General features: G+C 37.3%; 1 pseudogene; it reads right to left on the reverse strand.

The window, feature by feature from the left end:
• LOC131755685 (chromobox protein homolog 1 pseudogene) overlaps positions 1-7,517 on the reverse strand; it is a 32,997-nt pseudogene extending 25,480 nt beyond the window's left edge.
• Positions 7,518-9,765: the final 2,248 nt, after the last annotated feature.

A 9,765-nucleotide genomic window follows, 5' to 3' on the forward strand; every position in this document is an offset into this window, starting at 1 on the left:
ATTAACTAGGATTCTGTAGCTAGAACTTCGATCTCTACTTTTAAACTTTTAACATATTTCTTAAAAGAAGACTTGAAGTCCATGATACTTCTATTAGACAATAAGATGGTGAAACTCTCAGAAGGTCAAAGATTTTAAATGGATAAAAATAAATGTTTGGGGAAAATTTTAAAAGAATACATTTTCCAAATTATGTTAAATCTTATAATAAATGGAGTAAAACTTGAAATAGGAAAAATTTTTAAAGAACATTGTTTTAAAATTTTTAAATATTCTTATAATGTTAATGAACATTTTAAATAAACTTGGAATTTATCTGCACTTATTGTTTCATTTACATTTAGAGGTGCAGTCAATTGTGTTGGATTTTGTTCAGAGAATTTCCCAGAATCCCTTTTAATGAAAATTCAATTGCCTTAGAGGAAAAATAAAAGCCTAAATCAGCTAGTATCTAGTAAATTTTTAACCTTGATGTAGAGTCTACTGCTTCCTAGAAGTCATATTTGGTAAGATTGCTACTATTTCAGGGTAAGACAAATATCAGTTGAAGTACCTTCTTCCACATACATTTGAGATCTGCATGATTCCTATCATCTCCATGGTTTGGAGTCTGAGGTAAGAAGTTGGCTTCACTTCCTTATTGTCACCACTGGCTTTGATTGCTTTATGGATCATCTTACCATTCCCAACAGTTTGTTCCTGTTTTGATGTGATCGGTCACACTGTCCTGGATATGAAATATGGCCCACTTTATTTAATTTATATACCAGTATCAACATAACAAGCAAGCAAACAAAAAAATGAAACAAAACTAACTTACACAATTGATTACATTTTAGGTCTGGAAAAATCAATATGGGTGTTTCCATAAGAACATGAAAGCATAAATTTTAAATACAGAAAAGCTTAGTTTTTCAAAGTTCATTGGCCACCATTCACAAGCTCTTGGATACCACCATGTTTGTTGGTTTTATCTACAGTATTCCCATTCCATTTATTCAATATATTCTTGAAAAAAATTCTTCCCAAATGGAACTACAGTGCTAGGTAATTAAATAATACTTTTAAAAAGTATTATAATTATATTTCATAATAATTTTAAAATATAATAATATAATCATTATTAAAATGAAGTAATATGTTTTTGAACAGCTATTATTTTCCTCTAGTAATATTTTACAGATCCTGCAAAAGCTGTCTCTGCTCCCCAAATATGATGTAGTCATGACAAAATACATTAATTATGTAGTTGAAACATTATGCAGATGAAAGATATTTTCAACCAGTTTTATGAAGATGGTCCATGTTGTATATCAAATAATGGTTAACAATGAACGTGATATCTTTCCCATGTGGTCCACAGAGAATGTAAACTAAAGAAGACGTAAATGTTTTCTATCTTCCAAAGGGGATGCATGCATGTTATTACATGTTATATTGTTATGTTATGCTATGTTATGTTACATGTTGTGCTGTAGTATGCTATGTATGCTATGCTATGTTATATGTTATGCTATACTATCCTATGCATTACATTGTGTTACACTATGTTATCTCTTTCTCCTAGATGTTTGTCTTCTAATTCTATGGAACCCTCTCTAGGTGCACTGCTCAGTTTAAGGTGTCCTGAATTTGGAATAATTTCTGAGGTAGAAAGAAGATTGAGAACTGGTTCACTCTAGGTCACTCATTTCTTCATCCTTCCTCTCTGACTCACATCTTTCCCCTCTGTCTTCCAGTTGGTGGTGAATTATATTCAGGCGCATAGATAGGGTATTGTTATTCATCCTTTCCCATAGGATGTTAGCTATTCACACTAAATCTCAAGTCTAGTGCCGTTTTCTCTAGAGCTGGGTTAACTGTGCCAGGCAAAATTTCTGTGCACCAGACAGAGTCTCTGGTAGGCATATGGTAATTGGGAGATAAACAGCTGTTATTGCCACAATATCTTCAGCGTAAGGGATTATGCCTGAAGGGAAAACAGGCTGACTAGGCAGTGTGTAGGGTCTGGTTCTATACACAGATATTAAGAAATTAGATTACTACCCTGGCTCTTTTAGGCCCTCAGTCAAGGATTCCTGCTTCCTTCTGAAGTGGTTGTCATTAATCTTTCCTATTCTGTACTCAGCACCTCTAAATAAGCTTTAACCTCTGCTTGACCAGGGCCAAATTTTCAGAATAGTGAATGCAATTAGATCTAAAATGCCATCTATAATACATGCACCATTATTATATGTACCATTAAATGAAAAGGGGAAAATCTCTGCCAATTTAATACTGATACAATGTTTCCTATCACTTACAGTTTTTATTTTATTCTTACTGAAATACCTCTTTTCTTATATATCACGCTTGTGCAATAACAAAAAGAACATTTAAGTGAAATAACTAATTAACTGATTTTAAAACTAAAACTTCTTTACATTCAGGGTCCAACTTTTTGAGCTGGGATTATCAGTGCATTTTTTTTTTCCATGTAGAATCATCCTCTATGGCTACACAAGCATTGGTGATTCATTATTTCCTAAAAAATGCTGCATTATTTTCTGTAGAATTATTGTCCAAGCAGCTAACTCTATTTTATAATTTTTGATACACAGGGGCAGGCAATAACAACTATCTAGCCTACCTGCTCCTGGATGACAACAATTATGTCATCTAAATTCAGATATGTTAAAATCTGAAAAAAAAATGTATCCCTGAAATAATGCAACTGCATTTTATCTGGAAATTTCAGATTCTCAACCACCATAACTAAAGGATTTCTGCTTCTAAACATCCAGGGTTCATCCCCATAAGCACTCCTGACCCAGCAATGGCACATTTCTAACAGTCAATGGGAAAATTCCACCTGTCACTGAGTCCTCAGTAGCACAGGGGTATATTTTGTCTGGGAAATCTTGCTTTCCTATAACCATGACAAGAAGATGAACATTTCTGATTCCTTCCAGTCCTGGTTTCTGCCCCAACAAGCACTACTCACCCATGGCTGGGAAAAATTCCAGAAAACAGTGGTGTAATTCATTGTGTGATGGAATATGTGGTACCACAGCCCGCTACAGTCCTATGCATTCTTGGATACCTTCCCTGCTACATACACACACCCTCACAATTACTTCAACACTTTCCATGTTCCATGGAGAGGTCGGTCAGCAGATTATAGAAAGTTACATTTTGCTCATGAGCCAACTGCCTACACTGGTAGCAAACGAAGAGGTTTAATAACTGACAAGTATTCTATGACAGAAGAAGGGAGTCTGTCATGCATATTCAAATTGACTCTGATTCCCCAAGTCTGAGCCTCAGAAGTAAAATATGGTTCCTCTTTTCCTTGATTTCTTCACAGAGCATTTATGTGTGTGCAACCAAATTCTTGAAGATTTGAGAAGATGGAAGAAAAACATCAAAATGTAATAAACAACTTAGTTTGAATATTTTTCATTTTTATCCTGAGCAACATTTCCCAGGAATTAGGCTCTAGTCTGCTTCTAAGCTGCTCGACCCTCTCTCACTCTGCTCTCCATGAACTGTTTTCTTCTCCCTCCTCTTCTGTCTTTTACACTAGAATTCTTATTTCTTTCTTGCCCAGAGAAGTTTCATGATCTCCCCTCTGTTTCCTCAACTCTCATATTTAGCTTTCAAAGGGTTCAAGGAGGTAGAAAATATTCAAATAGAAATCAAGGCCATGCATACTTTTCAAAGCCTTCATGGAAGGATTTGGCTTGATCTGAAATTTTAAGTACAGAGAAAAATCAAAAAAGTCAGGAAGAAATTCTATGCTGGAAGTCAGAAGAAGTAACAGAAGCATGGGGGAGAATTCTGCCTCACTCATTAGGGAAACTAGGTCTCTATAATTAGCTTTAACTAGTCAGAGACTTTACCTTTATGCCCTTCTGCTTCACTCTGACATTCTTGCTTCTGCCATCACTCCTAAATGGTAAAGCAAATACACCCCAAAATCAATTTATGGGCCAGGTTGCATTAGGAAACATCTTTTTAGCTTTGATTTCCTAAGCTTCACATCCAGAGGTTCATATTAATAGCTGCTGGGGTTGATGCTGTGAATATATAATAATTTTATTCATTTTAGTTTCGAGCTGACTTAGTGAACATCCAGACTAGTAAATTACTACATTAAAAGTGGTTTGATTTAATTACGTGATCTAACACCTAAAACAGTCATTCTGAGAAAGAAAACATGCTTTTTGGAGAGGAATAAGTAACAATGCAAGATTAAGATTCTGAAAGGAAGGGCCAAAGGGAAGGCACCATAATGCGGGCAGTTGGAGATATCAAATTTATCATAAAGGGAAAGGATAGAGGAAAACAAAATTTAGAATGGAGAAGTTGTTCCAAAGGAAAGGAACTGGGAGAGTAGCCAAATAAAACTTCTCTTATTTGTTGTTTTGTTTAGGTCCTTCCTGGAAAATACAAACATCTGTATACACTGGAATATCATCTCATTGCCACTGTTTATTATCAAGGCTAGAGGTGCAATGGGAGTGAAGCAGGGGGACGGGGGACACTTGGTTAGAGCTTGTCTGTTGCTTGTGCTGTGTGATACCCACAAATATTTTGCAGGAAATAGAGCATTTTCTCTGATTAACCATGCATGTTTCTGCAAAAGATTTCTAGTTCTCCTTAGTTATCTGTCCAAGCCCCTCTGTTTGGGGGAATTACATCCTTATAAGTTTTAACCTCAGGCTCTCTCTTTAAGAAATGTTTTTGATTCACTGATATCCAATAGTGCTTGACACATAGTTGGTGTATAATAAATATCTTTTGCATGTGTGAATGACTGGATAAATGATTGAATGTAACGCAAGCTCATCCTGAGGGAGAAAGGAAGGAAAGAAGAGGTTTACTCTCCCATTAAGCTCTCTAGAGTTGTTGGAATGGTCAAAACCAGATTTCTGATACCATGTCTTGGTGTATCATTTGAACCATAAATTAAATAAAATATTTAACCTTTACCCAGAAGTCTTTTGCACATGTCAAGATTTTTTTCCCCATTTTTATGGAACATTAATAACAACAGCAGTATTAGTTACAGCTAATATTTGTATATTACTATAATTCAGTAATTTTTTTTTTTTTTTTTTTTTTTTTTTTTTTTTTTTTTTTTTTTTTGTGGTACACAGGCCTCTCACCATTGTGGCCTCTCCCGTTGTGGAGCACAGGCTGCAGACGCACCGGCCCAGCGGCCATAGCCCACGGGCCCAGCCGCTCCGCAGCACGTGGGATCCTCCCAGACCGGGGCACGAACCCGTGTCCGCTGCATCGGCATGCGGACTCTCAACCACTGCGCCACCAGGGAAGCTCTATAATTCAGTAATTTTTAAGAGCCAAAAACCATCTCTTACTTTGGCCATGCAACCTTCAGAGAAAATTCCTTTGTAATAGAAGAATGCTTGTAGAAGGTTCTATTCTCTTCTCTGCACACCTCTCTTAGGGGAACTGAGGCCAACCTTGGTGAACTAGTATTCCCGCAGGGTACTGACCATTTCCAAGGATTTTAAAACAGAAACTTTCTCCATAATGGAACTTCCCAACTGAATTTTCCTTCTGCTTAACCACAATTTGGCTACACACTCTCTTGAGAACTCAGTCTTATCTCTAAGAAAACTGCCTTGTTTTCAGATAACACCTTGCCTGTTATCATGCATTTGACTCCATTCCCTTTAGTCATGATAAATCATTTAACTCTTTGGGTAGGCCAGTAATAACATCAGGAATCATTGCTGGGATATGCTGGGAAATCATATGCTAGAATATAAAATAATCTAGCTACCTGGTAAGAAAGACTGTAAGGTATGTACATGAATGTTAAATAACTCTTACATATTCCAGTCTTTTGAACAGTATATATTATGTGCACAGATAAAAGAAAACAATAACAGAAGACAGAAGCAAAACTTAATTCTATTCATAAATCAATCAATGTGCATATCTAAAGCAAATTGTATTTCCTCCTTAAATTTGTTCTGCTTAATTTTATGCTGTCTGTATTGCTGGTTCTACACCAAAAAATAATTTCAAGATCTAGATATAAGGACTTTTAGTTGGAGTAATGGCCTCCTCAATTCCCAAACCTTATATGGACCAAGGAAATAATTTTCCTCTTAAAGTAGACTTTAGGGGAGACAGTCCTGCTAACTCCATGGCCCAAACAATATATGATATATAGGTTTATGCCATCATGACTGATAATTTCCTGTTTAAACGGTTAACCTATATGCCCTATCAGGTCATGTTTGTCAATGTGGTAATACTAAACAAGTAAATTTCAACAGCTCTGAGCAGCTCAGCTACCTAACTGTAGGAAGTCTAGTATTTAATATTGCTCTTTCTTAACATTTCCAGTAATTGCCTAGAGGTTCTTACACCTGTTACTGAATAGGCCTGGTTGTTCTGTGAGGGCATCAAGACTCATGAACCTTTTTACATGTCATAAAATATTAATGTTCCTGTGATTATACTATAATTGATCTTGTCTATCACCTATTCTGGAATATTTGGGGTTATTTGACATTTTTGATATTATAGATTGAGCCAAATGACCATTAGAACAAATATCAATCATCTAAGATGAAGAACTTTGAAAAGCTCACTTTGTTAATTTGTCCCTTCTTACCTGCCAAGTGGCAGGATCTCAGTCATCATCCTTCCTAGGCCCCTATTGACCCAAGTAGTCCTACTTTGTCCATTATTTCTCTATTTTTTGCCTTGCCATCTGCTCTGTTTTGATGTGACTGCTAATAACCCACCTGTGTGACCTTAGTGGTGACACTGTCCGTTTTGAGACTCTAGGGCATCTGCATTTTTTTGCTGTTACCTTTTGAAATTCTTCATCAAGTTGACTGCCGATATCATGTCAATTTATCCTTTGAATTCAATCACATTGTCTCATCTACATTTCCACTTGGAAATTTAAGAGATATTTTAGATGTTATTTTAGAATCTTGATTTCTTTCCCCCAACCAATCTCCTCCCCACAATATGTACCACCGCAGTGAATGGTAACTATATCCTTCCAACTGCTTAGGTCCCAAACTTTGGAGTCATACCTGACTCCCTCACATACCTCACATCCAATTGATCAATATATACTGATACATCAATTCTCTAAAAAGCATAAAAAATTTGTCCATTTCTCGCTTTTTCATAGCTGCCACCCTGGTCCTAGCCACCATCACTCTTCATTTAGATTATTATAATATGTACCCAGTCGATATCCCTATTTCAATGCTTGCTCCCTCTACACTCTATTCTCAACATATCATTCAGAGCAATTCTGTAAAATTGTTAAAGAAGATCATTTTGACTCTTTTCAAAAACTTTCACTGTATATCTCACATCAAGAGCAGTAAAGGTTGAAGTCCCAAAAGAGGCTTAGTTGGTCTCACCTGGTTGAGCCCATTTACTTCTTACCTCATCCCCACTACTCTCATCCACTCCGGAGCTGTATCTTTATCAACTTTATTGTTGTTCTTTGCACATTCCAAACAATGTCCCATTCGGGGCTTTTACATTTACTTTTTAATCTGACTCAAATATTTTTCTCCATTTTCTCCATGTATCTTGTACTTCATTCATATCTTCATTCGTGAAAAGAAACTGACCAACTAAGACAAGATGGTGGAGTAGGAAGATCCTGGGCTTGCCTCTTGCCATGAAAAAAACAAAATTACAAACTATGTATAGAGCATCTATTAATACATCTCTGAAAATGACATGAAGTCTACCAGAAAAAATTTTCTGCAACTAAGGATAAAAAGAAAAAGCCACATTGAGATGGGTAGGAGGGTAGAGACACAATCTGGGTGGGACCTACACCCCCAGCCCTGTGTACCACAGGCAGGAGGAATTTCACAACCTTGAAAGTCCTCTCTGAGGAGTGAGGGCTCTGTGTCCCACATTGAGCTCTCTAGCCCTGGGGAGACCTGTAGTGGGAAGACGAACCCCCATAATGTTTGGCTTTGAAAACCAGTAGGGCTTATATCTGGGAAAACTAGAACGTTGTAGGAAACTGAGAATCTGCTCTTAAAGGGCATGTAAAAAGTCTCACACACTCTAAATCCGACGGCAGAGGTAGCATTTTCAAAGGCATGTGGGTTGTAAGTGAAGGAGATTCACTGACTAATTTTAGGGCTTTTGAACAAGGGGCAGGTATCTGTTGCAAGTTTCTCTGGCTACAAAGGAATTATCAGGTGCCTTTTTTTTTTTTGGTTTGTTTTGTTTATGGCTCATTCTCCACCTAGCTGACTTGATGCTGGCAGGCACAATTTCCAACTCTTCTCATCTAACTTATGCACTACTCACCCCATCCCATGTTCACCTGTGAATGTACCCAGCCTGTGCTCCTCCAAAGCAGACCCCCATCCTGTCAGGCCAGGCAGGCACCCTTGCCCTATAACAGAAACCCTCAAAAGCAGCCCTCCACCCTACAACTCCTGGCAGGTGACTTTGGCCAGCATTGACATCTCCTCAAATTGGCTTCCCCCTAGGGGCTGAACTGGTACATCAGTTGCATCTAGGCCTTACAGTCAGATGCACGGGGGGTCAGCACCACATACTAGCATGCCCATAGCAACTGTGGTCTAGCCACAACAGGAGGGCACATGCAACTCACACAGGGGACCCTCCTTGAACACCTGGCTCCAGAGGCTAGAGGGGAACTGCACTACTGGGCCTCACAGGACACCCTGTACACAAAGCTACTCTTTCAAGACCAGGGAATGTAGTTGATCTACCTAACAGACAGGAGCAAACACAGAAAGTTAGGAAAAATGAGGAGACAAAGGAAAATGTCCCAAACAACAGAACAAGACAAAACCTCAGAAAAAGAACAAAACAAAATGGCAATAAGCAATCTTCCAGATAAAAAGTTCAAAGGAATGGTCATAAAGATGCTCACCAAACTCAGGAGAGAAATGAAGGAACACAATGAGAACTTCAGCAAAGAGAGAAAGTATAATAGAGAACCAATCAGTGCTTGAGAATACGATAACTAAAGTGAAAAATATACTAGAGGGAACGAACAGCAGATGATGCAGAAGAACGGAACAGTGGTTTGGAAGAGAGGCTAGTGGAAATCACCCAATCATTACAGCAAAAAGAAAAAAAAATGAGGGTAGTTTAAGGGAATTCTTGGACAACATCAAGCATACTAAGAAAAATTTGCATTATAAGACACCCAGAAGGAGAAGAGATAGAAAGAAAGGGACAGAAAAACTATCTGAAGAAATAATGTCTGAAAACTTCCCTATCCTGGTAAAGGAAACAGACATCCAGGTCTTGGAAGCACAGAGAGTACCAAAAAGATAAATCCAAAGAAACCCACACCAAAACACATTATAATTAAAATGTCAAAAGTTAAAGAGAAAATCTGAAAAGCAGCAAGAGATAAACAACTAGTTACATATAGAAGATCTCTCATAAGATAATCAGCTGACTTTTCAGCAGAAACCTTACAGGCAAAAGAAAGTGTCATGATATATTCAAAATACTGAAAGGGAAAAACTTACAACCAGTCTGTCTGGCAAGGTTATCACTCAGAATGAAAAGAAAGAGTTTTGCAGACAAGCAAGCTAAAGCATTTCATCATCACTAAACCAACCTCACAAGAAATGTTAAAGGGGCTTTTTTAAACAGAAAAGACCATAATGAGGTATATGAAAATTATGACAGAAAAAATCTGACTATTAAGGCAAACATACAATAAAGGTACTGGATTGATCACCTGTATAGATATAGTATAAAGAT

Source organism: Kogia breviceps, chromosome 4 (genome assembly GCF_026419965.1).
Source record: "Kogia breviceps isolate mKogBre1 chromosome 4, mKogBre1 haplotype 1, whole genome shotgun sequence".
Lineage (NCBI taxonomy): Eukaryota > Metazoa > Chordata > Mammalia > Artiodactyla > Physeteridae > Kogia > Kogia breviceps.